This window comes from Amia ocellicauda, chromosome 14, assembly GCF_036373705.1.
Source record: "Amia ocellicauda isolate fAmiCal2 chromosome 14, fAmiCal2.hap1, whole genome shotgun sequence".
NCBI lineage: Eukaryota > Metazoa > Chordata > Actinopteri > Amiiformes > Amiidae > Amia > Amia ocellicauda.
In genome coordinates, this window is record NC_089863.1 from 24,029,875 (window position 1) to 24,056,681 (window position 26,807).

General features: G+C 41.4%; 1 pseudogene; it reads right to left on the minus strand.

The window, feature by feature from the left end:
- Positions 1-6,351: 6,351 nt before the first annotated feature.
- LOC136767472 (zinc finger protein 271-like) lies at positions 6,352-26,239 on the minus strand (annotated as a pseudogene).
- Positions 26,240-26,807: the final 568 nt, after the last annotated feature.

Below are 26,807 nucleotides of genomic sequence, written 5' to 3' on the forward strand. Positions count from 1 at the left end.
ATTATTATTCAATGATTAAGGATAGGCAGGGCCACCAATAATCTAATGTCTATTAACTTGTGTCAATTTCAGACTAAACAGTTAAACAGGAATGAGAAGATATTTCTCGGCGTTGACAGATTTTATTTCTAAAATTATCAACAAAACAGTTTAATGCAACACACATTTATATTTAAGAAAACTAAATGATATTACACATTCTAGAGTTATGAATCACAGATTAACATTTCTAATTGATTTCTCAAATGTCATGAATCATGAACTCCAAACTGTTAAACTTATCTGAACTTCGTCGCAGAGAGGCCTCTCTGGCTTCGGGCTCAGATAACAGCACACGGCACGAGGTCCGTGTGGTTTGGAACAAAGGCAGTCCGGTTCGGCTTTGTCCAAGAACTTCCACTCAGTCGTTGCACCTGGAAGTTGGGGTTTCGCGAATGTAGAGTCGTTTCCAAACAGATTTTCCACTGGTTTGAAGGCTCCAAGGTTGTGCACAAAATCTTCTTGGCAAGCAGGGTCTCTCACCGTACTTATTTGAAGACAAAGTCTTTGAGGAAAGCAGGTCCCTGTTTGGTTCCAAGGGTCAAGTTTCTTAAGACTCAAATAGCTATTTAAATGACTGACACTTTCGTATACAGTCGACTTAGTCAATTGTCCAGCTGTAAAACTCCACTGATCAGGTGGGCACAGGTGGGCAGCGCAGTCTGTAAAGTTCTTTATTTAATAAAGTCCTTTAAAAGAATTCTTCGTACGGCTCAATCTCCTTCTCCCAGTTTAACTCTTCTGTTGCCGGCAAAGACTTGGTTGGTTTCTGGTTCCGGTTCTGGCAACAGAGCTACAGGTTGAGCTGTGGCAGCGAGTTTCTGGTTCAGGTGAGAGAGAGAGACTGACTGTCCGCTGTTCCTTATAGTCTGTCAGATCAATAGGTGATTGGTTCCTGAGTTCTTGAGATTGGATTTCGGTTTCAGCCCCCAGTGTCCTATTGGAGGGGGGCTTGATTTATGACTGATGTCAATCCATGCCATCTTTTGGAAATGCCGGTTGGCCCGGGTTCGTAGCTCTGTGTCTGGATTTCGGCTCTCGTCCACTTCAAAGAGTTTTTATCACCTACAGGCCCCTTTCTCCAGACATCCCACAGCAGGATTCCAAACTATTTGGCCTCTTCTCGGTGCCATCCTCCCCAAAACTGTCACTTTGATGTAAACCAGTTCCAAGCTGATGAGCTAAGGAAATCTGATAACTTTGGGGGGGGAGAGGTCTTCTTTAGATCAGTGCTTCAGCTCAGAGCTAAAATGCTCTTATCCAAATACACCCAACATAACGCTACAATGTTTCCCTCGTCCTGATGCCCACCCAGTGGATGCGATGGAGCTTCTCCCTTCCACCTCAGCGCCAATCCTGTCTGCGTGGGCCACTCGGCAGGGGACAGTCCGGAGTCTCGAGCAGAGCCAGCGGGGTTTGATGTGATTTAATTGGTTTGGATGCAGTTCCACACCTGTTGTCTCCTTCCTCGCCTTTAAAATTACGTGGTGGCTGGGACCAAACTGTCTTCTGGAGCACAAAGATCTGATCCCCCGCCCCTTTTGCATCTTTTCACTACTCCCTCTTTCCACTCTGCAGGGAAGAGAAAGAGGCCCCCCAGCCAAGGCAGCAGGCAAATCAGTGCCCAAGGTAAGAGGTGTGGAAATCATGATCTCTGGTTTCCCCCAAACTCAGCTTTTTTATTTTTAGTCTTCTTCATTTTTCTTGACACCCAGATGCCATTGGAAGCGGGAGGTCTTGCTGATATCCTATTGGCTGTGCACTGCTCATTCATTGTATTGTGTGTGTGTTTACAGGTATATCACTCGCTCACTCACTCAATCTTTTATATAGCGCCCCTCCCTCTTCAAAAACATTTGCCACAGCGGATGTGTACACGAGCGCGAGGGTCGAGCCAGTTCCAGTTCAGTACCATTTAACACTTGTGTGACTTGGATGTTGTCCTTCCTCTCTTCCTCTCTTAACTATAATGCAGCAGAACGCACCCCTTTACCGCATCCTACAACATGATGCCCCTTCATCATTACCTTCATGGTGAACACACTATGTAAAAAATTGAACTTCCTGTAAAAACGACTGGAACTGAGACAATTCAGGTTCAATGTGATGTATTACTGAGTCCAGAATATACTGATACAGCAAGGCAACACTGATATACAGACATGCTGGACAGTCAGCTTTTATGAGTTGAACCCCTGTCCAACGCCACCTTCCAGAGTGACCGCCCCACCCACCAGAGTAGCCAGTGGCAGCTGCCTATTAGCACAGCAGCTGACAATGGAGCCTCACCCCCTCTCCACCTCCCAGGGTATCGACTCTGGTTCCCACACTCGTACCTCTCTGAAGTGATTAACTCACCCCTCCTAACAGCATATTAGACAGGCTGTCTCCTCACCACATCTTTATCAACAGATACAAGACTGATTATTGTCTAACACATTATATTGTCTATTGAATAATCAACAATATAGCTAATGAGCAGATATGTCAAACCCTGTGGTACATTCCACCTCAGCACTTCTGTAACCTCGTAGAAAACTCAGAAACAACAGGAAGGTTTGTTATCAATATAGCCATGTTTACCTCGTCCCCTGACAATGTCAAGGCAGGGAAATCAGATGTTTTGAGATCTGAGTGTCTGTGCCTGCTATAGACTTCTCAAGACACAGAAAGAAAGGCGAATACACACAGGCTTATATGAGACAAAATGAATTAATTCAATTAAGTTCAATATAGTTGCTGATCAATACTAGACATTCAGTCTCTACCAACGTTGCACACTGACTTGGTGCAATTTCTGCTTCTTGGTAGATCTGCTCAAGCTCTGTCAAGTTGCTTGGGGATTGCTTATGGACAGCAGTTTTCAAGTCCGTCCACAGATTTCCACTCCAGCTCATCCAGAACTCTGCGGCTCGTCTGGCGTCTCTCTTTCCCCCGATTCACACACGCTACTCCACTGCTCCGCTCCCTCCACTGGCTCCCGATACCGGCACGCATTCAGTTCAAGACACTGACCCTCACCTACCGCTGTCTCGACCACATTGCACCAAGCTACTTAATTAATAATTAAGAAGAATATAATTAATATTAACAAAATACAAATTATATATATACACTACTGGTCAAAAGTGTTAGAACACCCCCATTTTTTCAGTTTTTATAGAAATGTAAGCAGTTCAAGTCCAGTGAATAACCTGAATGGTACAAAGGTAAGCAGTAAACTGCCAGAGGTAAAAAAGAAAAAAAGAGGTTTAGGATACCAAAAACTGAAAAATAATGTACATTTCAGAGTTATATACTGTGTTACTACACCCTCTTAAGCATTATTTGTCAGTGTTACTCGCAGCTCCTGTGCATAGAAGTCACACTGTATTCCTACAATGCGCACATCGTTTGAAAGCTTATTCTCTTGGCTGCCAGCGCATTTCATTCTCAAACATCATTCAGAGCCCGGGGGGTAAATGCACAGTCTGCTCCGGATCTCAATCAGATGGTCACAGATCACTCGCTTTTGATGGGATGTCTTTGCAAATAGGCTTGTTTTGTTCAGAACAACCTAATGATTAATCCAGTATTTCTATTCAGACCTAGTATCCCCCCACTCCCACATTTCAGAATGGGGGGGGGGGTATTAAAAAACTAATTATTACATATATATATATATATATATATACACATATATATATACATATATATATACACTCACCTAAAGGATTATTAGGAACACCTGTTCAATTTCTCATTAATGCAATTATCTAACCAACCAATCACATGGCAGTTGCTTCAATGCATTTAGGGGTGTGGTCCTGGTCAAGACAATCTCCTGAACTCCAAACTGAATGTCTGAATGGGAAAGAAAGGTGATTTAAGCAATTTTGAGCGTGGCATGGTTGTTGGTGCCAGACGGGCCGGTCTGAGTATTTCACAATCTGCTCAGTTACTGGGATTTTCACGCACAACCATTTCTAGGGTTTACAAAGAATGGTGTGAAAAGGGAAAAACATCCAGTATGCGGCAGTCCTGTGGGCGAAAATGCCTTGTTGATGCTAGAGGTCAGAGGAGAATGGGCCGACTGATTCAAGCTGATAGAAGAGCAACTTTGACTGAAATAACCACTCGTTACAACCGAGGTATGCGGCAAAGCATTTGTGAAGCCACAACACGTACAACCTTGAGGCGGATGGGCTACAACAGCAGAAGACCCCACCGGGTACCACTCATCTCCACTACAAATAGGAAACAGAGGCTACAATTTGCACAAGCTCACCAAAATTGGACAGTTGAAGACTGGAAAAATGTTGCCTGGTCTGATGAGTCTCGATTTCTGTTGAGACATTCAGATGGTAGAGTCAGAATTTGGCGTAAACAGAATGAGAACATGGATCCATCATGCCTTGTTACCACTGTGCAGGCTGGTGGTGGTGGTGTAATGGTGTGGGGGATGTTTTCTTGGCACACTTTAGGCCCCTTAGTGCCAATTGGGCATCGTTTAAATGCCACGGCCTACCTGAACATTGTTTCTGACCATGTCCATCCCTTTATGACCACCATGTACCCATCCTCTGATGGCTTCTTCCAGCAGGATAATGCACCATGTCACAAAGGTCCAATCATTTCAAATTGGTTTCTTGAACATGACAATGAGTTCACTGTACTAAACTGGCCCCCACAGTCACCAGATCTCAACACAATAGAGCATCTTTGGGATGTGGTGGAACGGGAGCTTCGTGCCCTGGATGTGCATCCCACAAATCTCCATCAACTGCAAGATGCTATCCTATCAATATGGGCCAACATTTCTAAAGAATGCTTTCAGCACCTTGTTGAATCAATGCCACGTAGAATTAAGGCAGTTCTGAAGGCGAAAGGGGGTCAAACACAGTATTAGTATGGTGTTCCTAATAATCCTTTAGGTGAGTGTATATATATATATATATATATATATATATATATATATATATATATATATATATATATATATATATATATTGTAACGGGTTGGGGGCCTGTCACAAGAAAGGGCTGTATGTAGGCGGGGTCTGGTCTGGTACAAAACAAGCTTGCTGTTGTTTTATTGCTTCCCTTAATGGCAGGCACAGTGTCAAAAAGCAAAACAAAACCTAGCTCTGTCCGAGCACTAACTAAACTTAAACAATCCAAGGGCAGACAGAAGCATAAAGGGATAAGGCAGGTTCATAGTCTCAGTCCGTAATCAAAGTTCGTTACCAGTGGGGGGTTGTCAGACAGTCCGGGGTTCAAGAGGGAGAATGGTCCAGGTCCAGAAAAAGGGTCGCAAGCCAGTGAATCCGTCAACTGTGAGCTTCACCCTTCTTTCTCCTGCTTCTCCTGCTCTTCCACTCTCTCGCTCTCACCCTCCTGTGCACCTTGCTACCCCCCCCCAAGCCCAGCAGGCACACACTGGTTCGCTTCCTTCTTCCTTTTATAGGGGAAGTGGTGGGCGGGGCTATGGCCATCAGGAGCCCTGCTGGCTTCTAGGGTTTGGAGTCTTGGAGGAGGGGTTTTGTAGTCTCCTCCACTGAGAGACCCGCCCTGACCCCAGCCTTGCCTCTGACACTGCCACTATATATATAAAAATAGATATTTGGTAATATATATAAAAAACATTAATTAACCTATTCTGGGGCTATAATGTAATCCAAAAGGACACCCTTTTATTATTATAATTGATTGACTGCAAATGAACCATTCCTTAAACTTAAACAAAGCTTATACTACACACATATAAAGTAAATAATAAGCAGATACATTTCATTACAATTTCATAAAGCTACATCTATCCCACCATCTTACTCCTCAAATATGAATCTCAACTCCAAAATAATTTTTTCTTCAGATCAGATCATTCAATTTTATATAAATAAGTCAAGTAAGTGAGTGTTTGTTTGTGTAAATCAGGAGACCTGATGGAATGTTTATCATCAAAACTTATTAGATATATATGAACTGATCACCTGGCTTAGTAAGGCCAGAAATGTGACCCTAAATGAACTCTGGGAGTTGACTTTAAATTACACAACAATCGCAAGTGTAAAGTAGCCGTGTGCGAGTTGAGAAAATACAGTTCATTTCAGCATCTTGCATTCTCATCACATCTGTTTTGCAGTTGATTTCAGAGAGATAGAAAAGTTGCAATGTTTTCTTGTCAAATTTAAAAAAAGATAGATTCCTGGATGTGATTTTAAAAGCATGCAGTGTTTCTTCACATATTTGATGCTGCTTGCCATTCTCACAAACAAGCAATAACTTTGACATACAAGAGCTTATTCACACCCCCAACAGAAAGAACTGCAGCAGAGTTCAGGAACATTTTTATTTTAGAAAAAGAAGAGATTAATGCCATAGATGTGAAATCTACAAAACATAGTAACAATTCAGATGAAAATACAAATATGACTCAACTATAAACACTGAGTTATTAGCCATATTTTAACAGCAGTTTTAAAAACTGAAACTAACAGTTTAAAAAAAAACAACAACACAGTGAACTGGAAAATCTCAGACAATTAAGTCATCCCGGGTAAGGACTCTGTTAATAATAATACTGGGGTACTTAATGTGTGGCACAGATTAGTGTCATTCACTGCTGGAGAATGAAGTCAGACACAGAACTGAGTGAATTTCCCAGACAGACACTGATGTCTAATGCCTCGGTTCCACTGGCTTAAGCGTCCGTGCCGTGTTGTGCCGTGCCGGATTCCCAGAGCTTTTTTTGTAAATCCAGGCAGCTGTGAATCCGTCCCTCTGATGGGAGGAGCAGCGACTGTGGGTTTGGTTTGTGTTTTTTTTATTTTTTAAAACAAAAACAGAGAACAGTACGAGCGATAGAGCCTGACGTGAAAAATACTTTTGTGTGTGTTTTATTCTTTGTGTTTTACATGATTGTAAACAGCGTAATAAATACACGTTTCTGTTCAGAGATATTAGGAAGAGCTAAACGTGTAGACAACATTATATTCAGACACGCATGTTCACATAAGAATACGTTTCCATGTGCAACAATATCTACATATTTGCTATTTAGTATTATTATCATCATCATTTGTGATAGTATGTATGTATTTTAAATGGCACAACGTGACTCCCTTAACTTATTACTCTTTCTGCAGATTTGTAACTGCAAACAATACTTTTTGCCGAATTATTTATAATGTACTTATCAGATCCTTAACCCGGGCAAGTAACAGCTGAAACAAAATACACACGTTTCATGATTAATCATCCAGCTACAATATAGCAGGTTTAATTGAACTAAAGTGTGCACGTCTCAGTCATGGCGTTTATGGACTCATTTATTAAACCAGTCCTTAATGTTTTAGAGGGAAACCCAGATCTGCTTATTTATTTATTCATTAATTTATCTTGTAAATGGACACACGTTAACTGAATCGTGTTCGCCTTCCTACTGATTGTCTGCGGATTGTCCTGCACACCATTCACAAAACACAGCCTGAAACACGTCCAGTTATTAATATTGTATGAATAACATCGGCTCCTACCGATCTGATTATTATCCTTCAGTTTATTTTAACTAGTCACTGCATTGCACCGGTCCTGCGTTAATACACTCAGATATTAACTGTAAGCAGTCATTGTTTCTGTACATGGATTTCACTCCATGTTGCTAATAAAACTAATTTCTTCGTGATCCCACACGGCATTTGAGATTATATCTATGTTTACAAGTCAAGCGCACAGCTCCACTGAAAGCGACTCATTTCCTGGGCGATTCTCTTTTCAAGGTTTACATTTCTTGCAGTCACAGGTGTGTCAAAGTCAGCAGCTGTCTTCTGATAGTTCTTCAATCAGAGTTAATGCAAATTATCATGGACTACTGTGGGAGTGACTACTTTCTGGTTTGTTTTGGACTGCTTTGTTTTCTAGATTAAAAAACAAATCTGGGGTGTAGAATGGATATGTTGTCGTCCATAAATTACACCACCACCCTGTCATAACTCAGAACAGCATTTTTCTGGTGACCATAAAGAAAACAGTAGGCGCTGGCCGAGTGATACAATACAAAGATACCTTGAGAGACTAATACATACAGCCAGGAACGTCACAAATGGGAGTGAACAGGGGAAATGATTCACACACCCCGTGTGTAGAAAACACTAATGAGTAAACAACAACTCACATCCTCTACATAAATTGGTGCATATACCTCCACCCACCCCCATCCTCCCTATGGGAAATGGTTTGTCCCAAGTCGCATATGCAGTCCTGCACAACTGCATGTTCAGGCCAGAGAGAAAACGAAACTGTAGCACTGAAATGTGGAAATCTGTACGTCTGTGATTTTTTGCTATAACACAGGAGAAATCACCTTCTACTGCCTGGCTTTTTGTATTTTTTATTCTGTCATAGTTGCAAAACATTGGACAATTTCCACCCTCCTCTGTGACAAACAAATTTTAAATTTTCAAATCTATTGCTCTCCAGATTCTCTCTAGTATGAATACACTGGAAGAAATTTAAGGTTGCTTTAAGGGAAGCTCTTCCCACTCTGGGAGCAGCTGTACAATTTCTCCTCCTGTGTGAGTAAGCTGGTGACGTTTAAGGTTTCCTCCATGAATGAAACTCTTCTGACACAGGGAACAGCTGTATGGTTTCTCCCCTGTGTGTGTGAGATGGTGTGTTTTAAGGCTCTTTGCATGACGGAAACTCTTCCCACACTGGGAACAGCTGTACGGTTTCTCCCCTGTGTGAATGAGTTGGTGTGATTTAAGGTTTGCTGCCTGCGTGAAACTCTTCCCACACAGGGAACAGCAGTAGGGTTTCTCCCCTGTGTGAATGCGCTGGTGACAATTAAGGTCTCTTGCATTAGTGAAGCTCTTCTCACACTGGGAGCAACTGTAGGGCTTCTCCCCTGTGTGACTGTGCTGATGTAATTTAAGGTTGTTTGCATGACTGAAACTCTTCCCACACAGCAAACAGCAGTATGGTTTCTCTCCTGTATGAATACGATAGTGAATTGTCAGTTTTGCTGCACAAGCAAAGCTCTTCCCACACATGGAGCAAATGTATGGTTTCTCACCTGTGTGAATGCGCTGGTGAGAATGAAGGCCTCCTACATTGTTGAATCTCTTCCCACACTGGGAACAGCTGTACGGTTTCTCCCCTGTGTGAATGAGCTGGTGTGACTTAAGGTTTCCTGCCTGAGTGAAACACTTCCCACACTGAGAGCAGATGTACGGTTTCTCCCCTGTGTGAATGCGCTGGTGACAATTAAGGTCTCTTGTGTTAGTGAAGCTCTTCCCACACTCTGAGCAACTGTAGGGCTTCTCCCCTGTGTGACTGTGCTGATGTAATTTAAGGTTGTTTGTATGACTGAAGCTCTTTCCACACAGGGAGCAGCAGTACGGTTTCTCACCTGTGTGAATGCGCTGGTGAGAATGAAGGCCTCCTACATTGTTGAAACTCTTCCCACATAGGGAGCAGGTATATGGTTTCTCACCTGTATGAATACGCTGGTGAGCTTTCAGTTTTGACGCATAATCAAAGCTCTTCCCACACTGGGGGCAGCTGTACGGTTTCTCCCCTGTGTGAATGCGCTGGTGTGTTTTAAGGTTTGCCGTCTGAGTGAAACTCTTCCCACACTGGGAGCAGCTATACGGTTTCACACCTGTGTGAATGCGCTGGTGAGTTTTAAGGTTTGCGGCCTGAGTGAAACTCTTCCCACACTGGGAGCAGCTGTACGGTTTCTCTCCTGTGTGAATGCGCTGGTGAGATATCAGACTTTTTGCCCCAGTGAAGCTCTTCCCACACAGGGTGCAGCTGTGCACTCTTTTCTGTGTCAGAATGCATTGGTGTCTTTTTAAGCTTCCAGAGTTCCTGTACGTTTTCTCACAGTGGGGGCAGCGATGGCAGCCCTGATGTTTCCTAGTTGTGTTTGAGGGGGGAGAGTCAGAGCTGGAGGGTCCAGGATGCAGCTGTCTGCCCTGTGAAGACGGGCTCTCACCCCTCACTGCACTGTCACTGCCTCCACTGAGCCCCGTCCTCAAGGCACCAGAGTCAGTGTCACACAGTCCATCTACCGGAAGCTGCGGCTCCAGTTTACAGAGGCCTCCTGTAATATTCTCTGTTTTAAGATCGCATAGTTCATCTATCACAACCGTATGCATTTCCCACTCCGGGTCACTGTCCTCTGTCTTAATGTGGACAGACAACACACTGGGCTCACACTGTGTACTGGCAGAGTCTGGCTCAGCACCAGCTGCACTGGGTCCACACTCAGATCCCAGTGCCCCGAGTCCCTGTGTTAAACCCTCCGTCTGTGGCTCTGCCATGTGGCCAGATTCCAGTCCACTGAGCTCCATTCACTCGGTCTGCTCCCGTGCTGCTCAGACAGACTCTGTCTTCAGTAGCTGTGGGCTCGGTGTCCTGCCAGTCCTGCTCACAGGGCTGCTGCTCAATGGGAGCCCTTTCCCCAGAGTCAGGGAGAGCTCTGGCCTCTGCAGCTCCTGGGGGAGGACAAGACAGGAGCACAGATCACAATGGGGAATCCAGCAATTAAATCACAGACAATAAGTCACCAACATTTTGCACATTCACTTGACACTAATTGATCAATCAACCCCAGCCACCTGCTATAAAAGGAGGCCTCAGCCTCACCTTAGGGGAGGGGAGCTTAGGAAGCAAGAGGTGTGTTAAGATGAGTTTGTGTTTGTGGTTTTGTTTTTGGGTTTGTTACACTGTGGAAGTCTGGGACCAGCCGGTGTATGTTTTGCTGATGTTTTGTAAACCTTTGGTTTGGCCATTGTGCCGGTTTCTTTAATAAAAATATTGTTTTGGTTCACCTGCAGTCTGACTGAGCCTCCATTCCCTGCTATCCTCCCACAAGTATGTATTCAATTCACTAAATAAAACCTGGTTAACTACAGTCTCTTTTTCTCTTTTTTATGACTTGTCAGATGTTTCTATGCGGGGGTAGGTCTGTTCTGTTCTAGGACATTTTGTTTTCTATTCATTGTCAGATCATACTAAAAAAAATGGGATCATTGCTAAGAAAACAAACAAAAAAACTAAAACATGGGAATGTGACTATGCTTGGTTAGCACCTGATTTTAGGACAATTAAATATATGACTGGTTATGTGTGTAGAAAATGTACATAAGTTACTTCAAGAAAAAAGGTGTGGTTATACCGAAGGACACTTACGGTATCACGCTTATGAATCAAGTTATACAAGTAAGACATATTAAAGTGTGATATATATGGATAGATTAGATTCACAAGAAACAAAAACACCAGTAACATTACATTTGTCAGACATAAGGTTTTCAAAAGTGAAAAAACGTATCCATCATCTGCTCTAATGCAGGGATGAGTGAAAGGAAAATACCAAGGTTTTTCAAAACCTCCTTTTCTCAAACCACATTTCTATGACTCAGTCATGTTCATATACAGGGGGGTGTCCTAGAATGCTCTTGTTAGGAATGAAAACAATGATAATGTTTTTAACAAAACAAGACTGTCTGTCACAAGAAAAAGACTAGTTGCAGCACACTATCCAGCGCACTTACGATTTTTTTTTTTTTTTACCTGAACTTACAACTAGGATAGACATGATTTGCAGAAGTTCAAGCATGTTAATGAGCTCGTGGGTGAGACAGTGTCATCTAGGACTGCAGATACAGATGTGCAGAATTCAGAAGAGCAGCTGGATGCTGAAATGCAAAGAAACCTTTGTGCAAAAACAGCAAGGATGAGGTATTTGGTGGAATTGAGATTCCACCAATAAAGTGCAGCCTCAATTCCCTCACATCTCATAGAAAGCAACTCATTTTCTAACTGCTCTGTAGCAGATCTTGCAACGCTGCTCCCAGCACAGACCTTAAACACCACTAACACAGCAACACAGGAGTCACTGAAACAACAGGACACTGTGGGGAGTGCAGGCACCACTCAATGTGCCTGTATGCAAAGAAAAAAAACTAAAAGTACAATCAGTGCGGCCTTTTGCCACTTGAAAGTTGATTTACCCACCAAAAATCATTTTTGACATTGGGTTGTTTTAATGTCACATCTGTTAAATATATTTGTGAATCTAGATCAGGGGTGTCAAAGATACAGCCCGCCAGCAGGTTTCATCCAGCCCGAGATGTGTTGGGTAAAAAAATAAATAATAATACAAAAGTTTGCATACAGTTATTATCAACTATGTGTAATAAGTAAAGTAAGAGGTTTCTATGATATGATACATTAATTAACACTAGAAGCGCTGACATTTCAAACTACCTACAAGCGCCAAAGCGCTTATAATGACCATAAAACATTAATATTATTAATATTAATATCATCAATACACTTACAATACACAATACAATACACATGCACACTGCAGTCAAAACATAAATAACTATATAACCTACAATAAGCAAAAAGCTCAGAAATGGCATAAGATAAAGAAAAAAGTGCAAACATAAATATTGGAATAATGCTCAAAAGCAATATTTTATAGTTCAAAAATAACTATTGCATTTATCAAAACATAACTGTACACTACAGTAAACATTTTCAACACCGTGTAAACTTTGTCTTCAACATACAAAGCTACAGTGAATACAAGCAGTGTATTTCAATAAACTATTTACTATATATTTATCCTGCATACCGGACAGCTCGTATAGTCACACAGGACAGTTTCTGTACTTTCCCTGCAGGAGCTCGTATCTCACACTGCATTTTGACAGCCTCTCCAGGTGACACTTTTACTCCACCAATATATAGCATCGCAATAAATGCTCCTCCGCTGATAATGTCCGTGAATCATTATTTTGGTGGATGTGCTGCACTATTGCACTCTGTATTGTGCAGTATTGATCGCATATTGATCAGTAGATTAAAAACACTGGGTGCCATTTGGACCTGCGTTTCACTCGAGTGTTTTCACAGCACTGGCACAAACCCACGAATGATTTGTCATTCGCAGTATCACTGATGCCCCTGAATCAGTCATGTTCATATACACGGCATGCCCAAAACGCACTCTCTTCAGTCTCCATTTCCAATCCATGTTTATTTGCGGATAATCACTGTATCAGCTCAATCTGAGCTCAAACCAGCAAGTGAAAATGTCACAACCTCCTGATCACAGGGCAGCTGCATTAACCATGGTATCTGAACCAGCTATTCTGGACAAATTTATAGTTAATGAATTACTCACATATTCAAACACAATATGGCATTATTGTTGTTAATAGTTGTATGAAATGCTTTATGTGGCACTTATAATAGGCAATTTTGTTACACTTCTGTCTTCTACTTTTTGTAATTTTACATTTTTGTGTTTTCATGCGCCAACATGCAATTTCTGGTTGATTGGTACAGCTATTCTGGGTCAGACATTTGGCGTTTTATAACTATAACCTGCATTCTTTCAAATGTATGATTAATGAATAACAGATATTCAAACAATATGTAATTATTAATAGTTTACATTAATAGAAAACATGCTTTCTATGGCACTTATGATCGGCTATTTGTTGCACTTCTCTCTTCTACTTGAAATGTATTCTTGTCAATGTTGCATAGGAAAATGCTTTCTGTTCAACATGTATTTGTTGCAGTTCTCTTTATTGCTTTATGTAATAATACATTGTGTGTAACAACACATAGCTTTATCACGTTTAATCATGCTTATATGGATACATTAGAACATAAGAAAGTTTACAAACGAGTGGAGGCCATTCGCCCTATCATGCTCGTTTGGTGTCCATTAATAACTGAGTGATCAAGGATCCTATCCAGTCTGTTTATAAATGTTCCCAAATTGTCTCTTCAGCCACATCACTGGGGAGTTTGTCCAGATTGTGACACCTCTCTGTGTGAAGAAGTGTCTCCTGTTTTCTGTCTTGAATGCCTTGAAGCCCAATTTCCATTTGTGTCCCCGGGTGCGTGTGTCCCTGCTGATCTGGAAAAGCTCCTCTGGTTTGATGTGGTCGATGCCTTTCATGATTTTGAAGACTTGGATCAAGTCCCCACGTAGTCTCCTCTGTTCCAGGGTGAAAAGGTTCAGGTCCTCAGTCTCTCAGTAGGACATTCCCTTCAGACCTGGAATAAGTCTGGTTGCTCTCCTCTGAACTGCCTCTAGAGCAGCGAAATCTTTCTTGAAGTGTGGAGCCCAGAACTGTCCACAGTATCCAGATGAGCTCTAACTAGTGCATTGTACAGTCTGAACATCACTGCCCTTGTTCTCAATTCTACACTTTTGACAAATATACCCTAACATCCGGTGTGCCTTTTTTATTGCTTCCCCACACTGTTTGGATGGAGAAAGTGAGGAGTCCACATAGACTCCTAGGTCTTTCTCATGCTTTACTTCATCTAGTTCTATTCCTCCCATAGTGTAATTATAGTGGACATTTTTGTTACCTGCATGTCTTACCTTGCACTTGTCCACATTGAATTTCATCTGCCAGGTGTCGCCCCACAACTGAATATTATCTAAGTCCCTCTGAATAGCCTGTGCTGCTGAGATTGTATCAGCTGAGCCACCTAATTTAGTATCACCTGCAAATTTGACAAGTTTGCTAACTATCCCAGAGTCCAGATCATTAATATAGATTAGAAAAAGCACAGGCCCTAGTACTGATCCCTGTGGAACTCCACTAACAACCTCACTCCAGTTAGAAGTGACTCCTCTAATCGACACCCTCTGCTTCCTATACATCAACCAGTTCATAATCCATCTACTTACATTACCCTGAATGCCTACAGCTTCCAATCTGAGGATCAGTCTTTGGTGTGGAACCTTATCAAAAGCTTTCTGGAAATCTAAGTATATCATATCATATATGCTTTCACGTGATCTACAGCTGCAGTTGCATGTTCAAAAAAGTCTAATAGATTAGTAAGACATGATCTGCCTCGTCTAAACCCATGTTGACTATCTCCAAGAATATGGTTTTCATTAAGATGCTCCTCTATTTTCTGTCTAATTGGTAATTGGTCTGTAATTTCCTGGCTCAGTTTTGTCCCTTTCTTGTGGATTGGTTTGACATTTGCTGTCTTCCAGTCAGTTGGCACATCCCCTGTTCTAAGTGTCATTTGGAATATTTGAGTTAGCGGCCTATAAATCATTTCCCTCATTTCTTTAAGTACTGTTGGAAATATACCATCTTGCCCAGGCAGGGGCTAAAACTTTTTTGGCCACTAGCCACTGTGTCTGGTAGAAGGAAAACACTTACCAGCCACTTGGTATTTTTACCAGCCAAAGGCAAACATCACCAGAAATGCATGAGGGTGCGTAAATGTGTGGTGAACATGTTAAAACGTGGCATTTATTCAGGTAATTAATCAATCACCATAACAGAAGCTAACTGCACACCTGTATAGACTAGACAGGTGTGTATGAGGAAAAGGATCTGGATAGAAAACATGCTCCCACACAGTTTCTACTTGCAAGTGTTATAAGGTCTTGATTGCATTCTGCTGAATGCAGAAACACTTGCTAGTAGAGACTGTGCGGGAGCATCGTTTTCAAATGAATCAATCACATGCAATAACACGGCAGCTGCTGGGGATCTGTATAAACACACCAACACATGAGAAGGGGTGTTAATGACACATTATTGCTCTTCATACTCCTCTTCTTCTTCAGTGCTTCTCCCTTCTCTGGGTTTCTGCACGTCATTAAAAGGATTTTATTGGATTGGCTAGATATTCATAGAGTCACGGTCTGTGGTATATATATATATATATACATATATATATATATATAGGAATGAAGACAGACAGTGACGTCCTTTCCATTGGTCAATACGATGCACGCCAGCAGAGACGCGATGTAAACAAACCGCACGTTTCTCTTCAGCAGAATCTCCACTACGCAGGAAAAAATGCATGTCTCTATCGCAAATCATTTCAGCAGAAATGTATATGGTGTAATTGATGCAATTGATGAATACTTTTCTAACACAACAACTTTGTTAAATAAATATCTACGTAAAAATACATTATTAGAAGACGTATGGAAATGGCATAAGACAGCAGACCTGTCAACTCTCACACACCTCGTGTCAGACTCGTGTTGTCCCGACATTAGCACAACTTTTAGTTCATTGTCGTCACAATTTCAAATTAACTATAAAGTTTGTGACTATTTGTTTTATAAAGGAATATTTTGCAATTACAGCTGTAATTGACCGACCAATATGTTTTTCTTTTTCATTTTTTATACATTTTCATTCAGTTGCATTCAGTTTAGCAATGTGAGCTGCGATGAAAATGCCTTAACGTTAGCGTCCTTGTGGCAATGTGTTCCGGTCACAACAGCGAAATACAAAATGTATAAGACCTATCTATCTAGCGAATTTATACAATGTACTTGTCTAACAATTTATTTTCCTCTCCAAATCTGTGCATTTGAGTTCCAGCGAATACAAAATAAATAGCAATAGCTGGCTCTGTATGCGTTTATGTGTTTGTTGCAGTCCTCTTTCCTTTTCTGTCATATTATAATTCTGAAACACTTTGATCCAGGTAATTCAAAAGTCAGTAATGGTGACTATGAAAAGTAATTAAAAGTCATTATTTTTCCACATCCTTAACCACCTTACTTCTGCTTCATTGCTCTCCATGAAATATGTCCTCTTGGACCAAAGACTGTCCAGATGCCAAATATTTTCAAAAAACATCATATTTGCCAAATTAACATACCACACTACAACATCAACAAATTAATTCGTATTTTGAAATATACTGACAAATACTCCCCAAAAGTGGCTGGTAAAATTGACAGGTTCACCCGCCACTGGCTAAATCTACCTGCATTTGGCGGGTGTTAATTTTATTCCCTGGGCCCAGGTGATTTGTTTGTTTTTAATTCTGCTAGTTCCTTTAGTACCTCCTCCTCATTTATCCTGATCTCTCTTAGGGTTTGACTGGACTGGTTGTTAACCTGTGGCATGTCATCTGTTTTTTCTTTTGTAAAAACCTCTGTGAAATACTAATTTAAAACATTTGCCACATCTCCTTTGCTTTCCAAGATACTTAAATTTTTGCCCGTTTCACTACCTCCTTTATTAACCTCTTGCTGTTGTAATATTGAAAAAAGCTCTTTGCATTAGTTTTTAGTTCCCGCTTTGCTTTCCTGATCCCTTTCCTATGATCTCTTTGCAGTTCAACATATTCTTTGCATTTTGTTTCATCTCCATCCCTTCTGTATGCACTATACAACATTTTGCATACTTCTATGCTTGTTCTAAAACTATTGTGTAGGCATACCCAACGTAACAAAAAAGTGGTTCAAGACAGTTCAGTAATGTACAAGGACGCTTGATCTTATTTTCAAAAGTTAATATGCAATGGGGAAACACAAAGTTATGTTTCCATCCAAGTTAACACAGTGAGATGAGGTATTGTTTAACTGAATACTGAATATACTAGTGTAGCAGTCCTCACCCACTTCTTTTCTTGTACTGAACAAATGCTCTTCACTGCATACAGTGTGAAAAAGCAAGTAAGTGCCTTGCTTGGATTTGTAAAATATATATATTTGTTTGTTATTTTACTTCTCTAAAAATGTGTACTGCGTGTATTTAAACATTGATGAGTCCATTTTGCGTTTGTGTGAGCTTATTTTTGTATTCGTGTGATTTATGTCCCGTTTTGATCTGCACCCACCTCCAGGTTAAAACAAATCTCCCAACAGATCGGCAATTTACAGAGTTTAATAAGGTATAAACTCCAGTGGGTGTGGAGAAGGGAGATATATTAATTACTACTAGGCTATATGGATCAACTTCCTTTCCTAATATGAAGTAGACATTGGATTCAAAACACATAGAAACCAGTTAATATTATAAAATACTTAATACACCTGTGCCATAATGTACAACATTCTGAGTGCCATTGGACAAGAGCCACGCAACGCACTGATGTGTCTGGGTCCACAGACATCCATTATATTGAAAACTGATGTGAGGTGAAGCAACGCGATACGACAACGCAATGCGCTGGTGTGTCCCAGGCTTTAGTCTTGTTCTCTTACAGAATCTTTATTATTGTCTGCATTGTAAATACAGTCAGTTCTTATTGAATGCTTATAGGAAACCTTATGTGCACTATCGCACTACACCATTCGTTATGACCTGTGACCTTCCTGGACTGTGTGGCTACAGCATCAGTTTGCCTGACCAAATTAAAAAAAAAAGCATCCATAAAATTTCACAATAATATAATTTTAATTGAATAATAAATAACAAGCTAGATGACGAGAAAATAGAGGTATTTTCTAGTGCTAAACCAAAACCCCAAACGAGCCCACGAGGAAGAAACTAAAGAAGAACCAATGCCAAATGAAATTTAGGGCGAAACTAAAGGGAAAATTTATAGATATAATGCCGAGTGGAAAAGGGGTTTCCCTTGGCTACTTTTGATGCGAAACAGCAGCTCTTGTTCTGTTGCTGGTGCAGGGAGGCTCAAGAAAAAAAACGGAGTAAATCCTTATGTAGTGGGTAACAGCATTTTAAAAGGGGATAACATAAAAAGTTATATGACCAAAGTGTATGCTGCTGCTCTCCGTGACGTGAGAATGAAAATGAATGTGGCGTATTGCATTGTCAAAGAAGAACTTCCTTTTACGAAGTTTAAGCTGTTGATTTTGCTCTGCAAAAAGAACGAAGCAGATATCACTTCATCTTACAATAACCACGTCTGATGTGGAGAGATGAGTTCGATGATAGCCGATGAAATTAAGTCTGACCTAGTGGTGGAAATTAGAGGAAGCCGCTACCTTTCTGTGATGATCGATGGGGACACTGACGCAATGAGCAAGGAATGCAAAATAGTCTATGTTCGAATCCTTCAAAATGGAAAGCCAACAAACAAGCTGGTCGGGCAACAGGAACTACAACACAGCCATGCATTAGGCGAGTAGCCCACTATTAGGGTGTTTTTCAATAACGAGACAATAATGCAAATCAGGCATGCAGAGTTTCTTGTACTTCTGATTAATGCAAGTTACCATCTCATTCAAGGAGTACTAAAAGCCACCAAGACTGCTTTTGAGCAGCTGGGACAGGAGACTGGATGGATAAACAAGATCGTTGGCTTCGGAGCCGATGGAGCTGCGGTGAATATGGGACATCGTGGACGTGTCACTGCGCTGCTCAAAGAGGTCGGAGAGTATGTAATTCCATTCCACTGCATGCCTCACAGGTAAATTTGATTACCGCTGTGTTTAGAAATACACTGAATGTGATCTAATATACATAAAACCAAGAATTGGTATAATTTAATCATTGCAATTCTTGTTAAGGCATCCTCATTTTCCTAATTACTAAAGGTAAATTGTATTATAGAAACATTCAGACTTTGAAGCTCCATACCCATACACTGTGTCATTCATTTAGATTGGAATTGGCCAGGCTGAACTGTCCAAAAAAAGGAGCCCATGGTAGCTAAACTTTATGAACTCCTCCACCTGCTGTGGAAAACATACCACTTTAGCCCAAAATCTCAGAGGAGACACAATGCTGGGACTCAACATGAGTAACCCTTCCAGCATCAAAGGCACACGCTGGATTCCTCAAGATGAGTGCGCAATGCATGCACTTCTCAAACCAGCTGGACAGGATGAACAGGACAGCGGCCAATACAGTGCATCCAGAAAGTATTCACAGTGCTTCACTTTTTCCACATTTTGTTATGTTACAGCCTTATTCCAAAATGGATTAAATTAATAATTCTGAATTTCCTCAAAATTCTAAAAACAATACCCCATAATGACAATGTGAAAGAAGTTTGTTTGAAATCTTTGCAAATTTATTAAAAATAAAAAACAAAAAAAGCACATGTACATAAGTATTCACAGCCTTTGCCATGACACTCAAAATTGAGCTCAGGTGCATCCTGTCTCCACTGATCATCCTTGAGATGTTTCTACAACTTGATTGGAGTCCACCTGTGGTAAATTCAGTTGATTGGACATGATATGGAAAGGCATACACCTGTCTATATAAGGTCCCACAGTTAACAGTGCATGTCAGAGTACAAACCAAGCCATGAAGTGCAAGGAATTGTCTGTAGACAAGATTGTACTGAGGCACAGATCTGGGGAAGGGTAAAGAAAAATTTCTGCAGCATTGAAGGTCCCAATGAGCACAGTGGCCTCCATCATCCGTAAATGGACGAAGTTTGGAACCACCAGGACTCTTCCTAGAGCTGGCTGCCCGGCCAAACTGAGCGATCAGGGGAGACTGGCATTATTCAGGGAGGTGACCAAGAATCAGATGGTCACTCTGACAGAGCTCCAGTGTGTCTCTGTGGAGAGAGGAGACCCTTCCAGAAGAACAACCATCTCTGCAGCACTCCACCAATCAGGCCTGTATGGTAGAGTGGCCAGACGGAAGCCACTCTTCAGTAAAAGGCACATGACAGCCCACCTGGAGTTTTCCAAAAGGCACCTGAAGGACTCTCGGTCCATGAGAAACAAAATTCTCTGGTCTGATGAAACAAAGATTGAACTCTTTGGCCTGAATGGCAAGCGTCATGTCTGGAGGAAACCAGGCACCGCTCATCACCTGGCCAATACCATCCCTACAGTGAAGCATGGTGGTGGCAGCATCATTCTGTGGGGATGTTTTTCAGCGGCAGGAACTGGGAGACTAGTCAGAATCGAGGGAAAGATGAATGCAGCAATGTACAGAGACATCCTTGATGAAAACCTGCTCCAGACCACTCTGGACCTCAGACTGGGGCGAAGGTTCATCTTCCAACAGGACAACGACCCTAAGCACACAGCCAAGATAACAAAGGAGTGGCTACAGGACAACTCTGTGAATGTCCTTGAGTGGCCCAGCCAGAGCCCAGACTTGAACCCGATCTCTGGAGAGATCTGAAAATGGCTGTGCACCGACGCTCCCCATCCAACCTGATGGAGCTTGAGAGGTCCTGCAAAGAAGAATGGGACAAAATGCCCAAAAATAGGTGTGCCAAGCTTGCAGCATCATACTCAAAAAGACTTGAGGCTGCGATTGGTGCCAAAGGTGCTTCAACAAAGTATTGAGCAAAGGCTGTGAATACTTATGTACATGTGCTTTTTTGTTATTATTTTTAATTTGCAAAAATTTAAAATAAAATTATTTCACGTTGGCATTATGGGGTATTGTTTGTAGAATTTTTAGGAAAATAATGAATTTAAATCAATTTTGGAATAAGGCTGTAACATAACAAAATGTGGGAAAAGTGAAGCGCTTTGAATACTTTCCAGATGCACTGTAGATAAGACTGCAACCTACTGTCTATCTGAAGATGCAAAAAGGCTTCTCCAACTCATATCCTTAGTTCTTTTCTTCACTTCATTTGAGAAGAGGACTCCAAATTAACTTGTATTTCTTATTTTGTATAATAAACTTGTTACTTCTTAAAATCGGTGTATCCCGAGATTTACTGAAACCACTACAATGATGTGGTCCCCCAATTTTAGGGGCTCAAAAGTAATTGGACAATTGGCTGCACAGCTGTCTCAGCTGTTCCATGGCCAAGTGTGCGTTATTCCCTCATTCATTCAATTACAGGTAAGCAGATAAAATGACTATAGACTTGATTTCAAATGAGGCATTTGCATTTGGAATCTGTTACTGTTAACCCTCAATATGAAGTCCAAAGAGCTCTAGTCCAAAGAAGTCCACTGCGAGTGAAGCAAGCCATCAATAGCTTGAGAAATCAAAACAAACCAATCAGAGAGATAGCAGCAACATTAGGTGTGGCCAAATCAACTTTTGGTACATTCTTAAAAAGAAAGAATGCACTGGTGAGCTCAGGAACAGCAAAAGGCCCGGAAGACCACGGACAACTGTGGTGGATGACAAGAATTCTTTCCCTGGTGAAGAAAAACCCTTCACAACAGTTGGCGAGATCAAGAACACCCTCCAGGAGGTAGAGTATCTGTGTCAAAGTCAACAATCAAGAGAAGACTTCACCAGAGTAAATACAGAGGGTTTACCACAAGATGGAAACAGGAAACAGGAAGACCAGATTAGAGTTTGCCAAAAAACATCTAAAGAACCTGTACAGTTCTGGAACAACATCCTATGGACAGATGAGACAAAGATCAACTTGTGCCAGAATGATGGGAAGAGAAGGGTATGGAGAAGGGAAGGAACTGCTCATGAGCCGAAGCATCCCACCTCATCTGTGAAGCTTGCAATGGCATGGGCATGTATGGCTGCCAGGGGAACTGGTTTCCTTGTATTTATTGATGCTGTGACTGCTGACAAAATCAACAGGATGAATTCTGAAGTGTTCAGGGCTCTATTATCTGCTCAGATTCAGCCAAATGCTTCAGAAATCACTGGACAGCGCTTCACAGTGCAGATGGACTAGGGATGCACTGATTAATCGGCCAGCAATCGGTATCGGCAGATTATAGACAAAAAATGTAATTGGTATCTGCCGACTACTTTAAAATGGCCAATTACTTGCGACCGATCGTGGTGTCTGAAAAGGCATCATGCTTACCTAATTTTTATAATAATCTTTTTCTCCAGTCACGTGTCAATGACAGATAATATAGTGCCAGACTGCTTTGTTGTATATAAGGTTAGAGCTTTCACCCCGTTTCCACTGGCGGATGCATCCGGCCCTGGACGCTTATACGGGCATTTCCATGTTTTGTGGCCGGTTAACTATCTGCTGCCAGACGTGGGCGTAAGCATCTGTCACCCCACTGAGGAAATACTTCTCTTTCAGCAGCGAGATGTGTGCTGGACTTGAGACACAGGGAGGAGATCAGATACATTGTGTCGGAAGATATAATCTCAAGTGCCGTGTGCGATCACGAAGAAATTACAGTTTTGTTAACAGCATGGAGTGAAATCCACGTACAGAAAAAATTACTGCTTACAGTTAATATCCGAGTGCATTAAAACTTGGATTTAACAGGACCGGTGCAGTGCCGTGACTAGTTAAAATAAACTAAAGGATAATCGGGCGTAGCAGCCAATATTATTAATATTTATTGAACAACTGGACGGGGTTTCAGGCTGTCGTTTTGTGAATGGTGTGCAGTCTGTTGTATAACAGCCCCACAGAGAGAGTCAGTAGGAAGGCGAACACGATTGAGTTAACGTGTGCCCATTTACAAGTTCAATTAATCAATAAATAAATACAGCAGATCTGGGTTTCATTAAGGACTGGTTTAATAAATGCACCCATAAACGCCACGAGTGAAACGTGCACACTTTAGTTCAACTATAACCTGCTATATTGCAGTTGCTGTTACTGTATGATTAATCGTGAAACGTGTGTATTTTGTTTCAACTGTAACTTGCCCTGGTTAAGGACGTCTGCTAAGTAAATAAAAAAATAATAGGGCAAAAAGTGTCGTTTGCAGTTACAAATCTGTAGTAAGAGTAATAAGTTAAGGGAGTCAAGTTACAAACTTGTAAAATACACATCTAATAGCACATATCTTGATGATGATTATAATAACAATAATAAATAGCAAATAAATATTTTATTGTTGCACATGGAAAAGTTTTCTTATGTGTTCTAAACGTGCATTTATTACGTGGTCTCCAATCACGTAAAGCATAAAGAATAAAATAGACACAAAACTCCTTTCCACATCAGGCTCTATTGCTCGTAGTGTACTGTACTGTACGTAGCCTATTGTACGTTATTAAATACACTAATCTGTAAAGAAATCACAGATAATGCATTCTTATTGAAACTATTACCACAGTATTAATTACAAAATGCCACCATTCATACAGATCTGAGGTAAAATAGACTACCTCCGTTGCAGGAAAGAAATGTATTGGATTTGTAGACGGGTTTCCCTTTGCATAACTTTAATTTCTAAAAAATAAAACTATCTATATAACTATGCATCCCTAATATGATCAATGACCTGAAGCAGACTGTGAAAGAACCCAAGACTGTTTTAAAGTGAAGAAGTGGAATATTCTGCAATGGTCAAGTCAGTCACCTGACCTGAATCCAACTGAGCAGCATTTCATTGCTGAAGGCAAAACTGAAGGCCAAACAGCAAGAACAAGCAGGAACTAAAGACACTGCAGTGCAGGCCTGTAGAGCATCACCAGGGAAGAAACCCAGCATCTGCTGATGTCTATGGGCTCCAGACTTCAGGCAGTCATTGACTGCAAAGGATTTGCCACCAAGTATTGAAACTCTCAATTTAATTCATGATTATGTTAGTTTGTCCAAATACTTTGAGCCCCTAAAATTGGGGGGACCACCTATAGAAATGGGTGTAATTCCTGCACTGTTCACCCAGTTTGGATGTAACTACCTCAAATTAAAGATGAAAGTCTACACTTAAAGCACATCTTGATTGTTTCCTTTCAAATCCATTGTGGTGGTGTACAGAGCAAAAATGATGACAATTGTGTCACTGTCCAAATATTTATGGACCTAACTGTATACTGAACTGCAAAGAGATGTTAAAAAAAGGGATTAGGAAAGCAAAGAGGGAAATAAAAAGAAACATAGCTCTTGGAGCTAAAACTAATGCAATGAGCTTTTTTCCAATACTATAACAGCAAGAGGGCAGTGAAATTGGTAAAGGCTAAAGGAACAAGATGTGGCAAATGTTCTAAATGAGTATTTTTTTTACGAACGAAAAAACAGAAAACATGTCACAGGTTAACAATCAGTCCAGTCAAACCATAAGAGAGATCAGGATGAATGAGGAGGAGGTACTAAAGGGAATTAAAAACAAACAAATCACCTGGGCAAGATGGTATATTTCCAACAGTACTTAAAGAAATGAGGGAAATGATTTATAGGCCGCTATCTCAAATATTCCAAATGACACTTAGAACAGGGGATGTGCCAACTGACTGGAAGACAGCAAATGTCAAACCAATCCACAAGAAAGGGACAAAACTGAGCCAGGAAATTACAGACCAATTACCAATTAGACAGAAAATAGAGGAGCATCTTAATGAAAACCATATTCTTGGAGATAGTCAACATGGGTTTAGACGAGGCAGATCATGTCTTACTAATCTATTAGACTTTTTTGAACATGCAACTGCAGCTGTAGATCATGTGAAAGCATATGATATGATATGATATACTTAGATTTCCAGAAAGCTTTTGATAAGGTTCCACACCAAAGACTGATCCTCAGATTGGAAGCTGTAGGCATTCAGGGTAATGTAAGTAGATGGATTATGAACTGGTTGATGTATAGCAGGGGTAGATGTTGACTTTTTTTTTTTCCATTTGCCAGCAGGACTAGTGGCTCGCAAGTTGCACTAACCAGCCAATTCAAATCCAGTCATTATTTTAAATTATTGTCAGAAAAAAAAATTGTTGAAAATATTGACAAATTGTGTTATTTAAAACGGTAACAAACTTTATTCCACTGAAAGGAATAAAAAAAAATGTAAATATGTAGATAATGATTCATCTGATGCTACTTTGTGCTCACAGTTTGTATGATTTTCTGTAGTTAGCAAATTTGCAGTTGATACTAAAATAGGTGTCTCAACAGGCTATTCAGAGGGACTTGGATAATATTCAGTTGTGGGCGACACCTGGCAGATGAAATTCAATGGGGATAAGTGCAAGGTATTACATGCAGGTAACCAACAAAAGTTCAAACTCCCACAGAAACTCCAGCCTGCAAGTGATGTCCATTGTCTGACAAAAGCTGTGAATACATACGTGGATGTGGACCGACATTTTGAATACTGATGCAAAGCGAGCAGATGTGTCGAAAACACAAGACATATCGACATACGAGACCAGCAGGGACACAAATGGAAACTGGGCTTCAATGCATTCAAGACAGAAAACAGGAGACACTTCTTCACACAGAGAGACACCATCTGGACAGACTCCCCAGCGATGTGGCTGAAGGACAATCTGGGATCATTCAAAACCAGACTGGATAGGATCCTCGGATCACTTAGTTATTAATGGACACAAAAGGGGGGCGATGGGGCGAAGGGCCTCCTCTCGTTTGGGCACTTATTTTAAATCCCGTTATTAGTTTTGTGGCATGAAGTGTCCGACACCGACATTCCGCGGTTGAAACAGGTAATGAAATAAACACGGTACCGAGGGCCTCTGTGTCCGTGTCCGCCGCTCCCGGTCCTGCTGCCTCCGGCTCCACTCCGCTCCGCGCTGCTCTCTCCTCAGAGCCGGGCACAGGCGCTCTCCGGCCGGCTCGCTGAGCAGAGCCGAGTCCGCCGTCTGCGGGACTGAACACACGTCACCACGTCCCGCACCCAATCAGACGAGTCCTCCCGTTCTGCCCTCCGCGGCCGATTGGTTGCTTGCCTTTAGGAGGCGGGACGTACATCCCGCGTTTGATTGGCTTACTTACTTCTTCAAGGCCAGATCCAACCCTGTGAACAGAGGAGACCTTTGTATATCTCCATGTAAATTGTGGCTGTGTTACCCACATATCTTCTCGTATGCTGATGTGTCCTTGTATGTTATTTCAATACAATAGTATCCCGTGTGCCCCAGTCTAAAAGTGCCGCCTCATACCTTCCAGGTTTGCTTTTCTGAAATTGTAGACCATTGTTTTAGACTTGGGCCTTGTTTTTTGAAGGAATGCCTCAAAGCGAACCATATTGTGATCACAATTTGCCATTGGTTCTCTAACTACTGTCCCCCTGACTCTATCCTGGTCATTTGAAAAGATCAAGTCGATGCATGCGCTCTCTCTGGTTGGTTCCCAGACAAACTGAGTTAGAAAGCAGTCATTTACCATCTCAACCAATTCCATTTCTGCTTGTGTAGTCCCCACTGGGCTTTCCCAG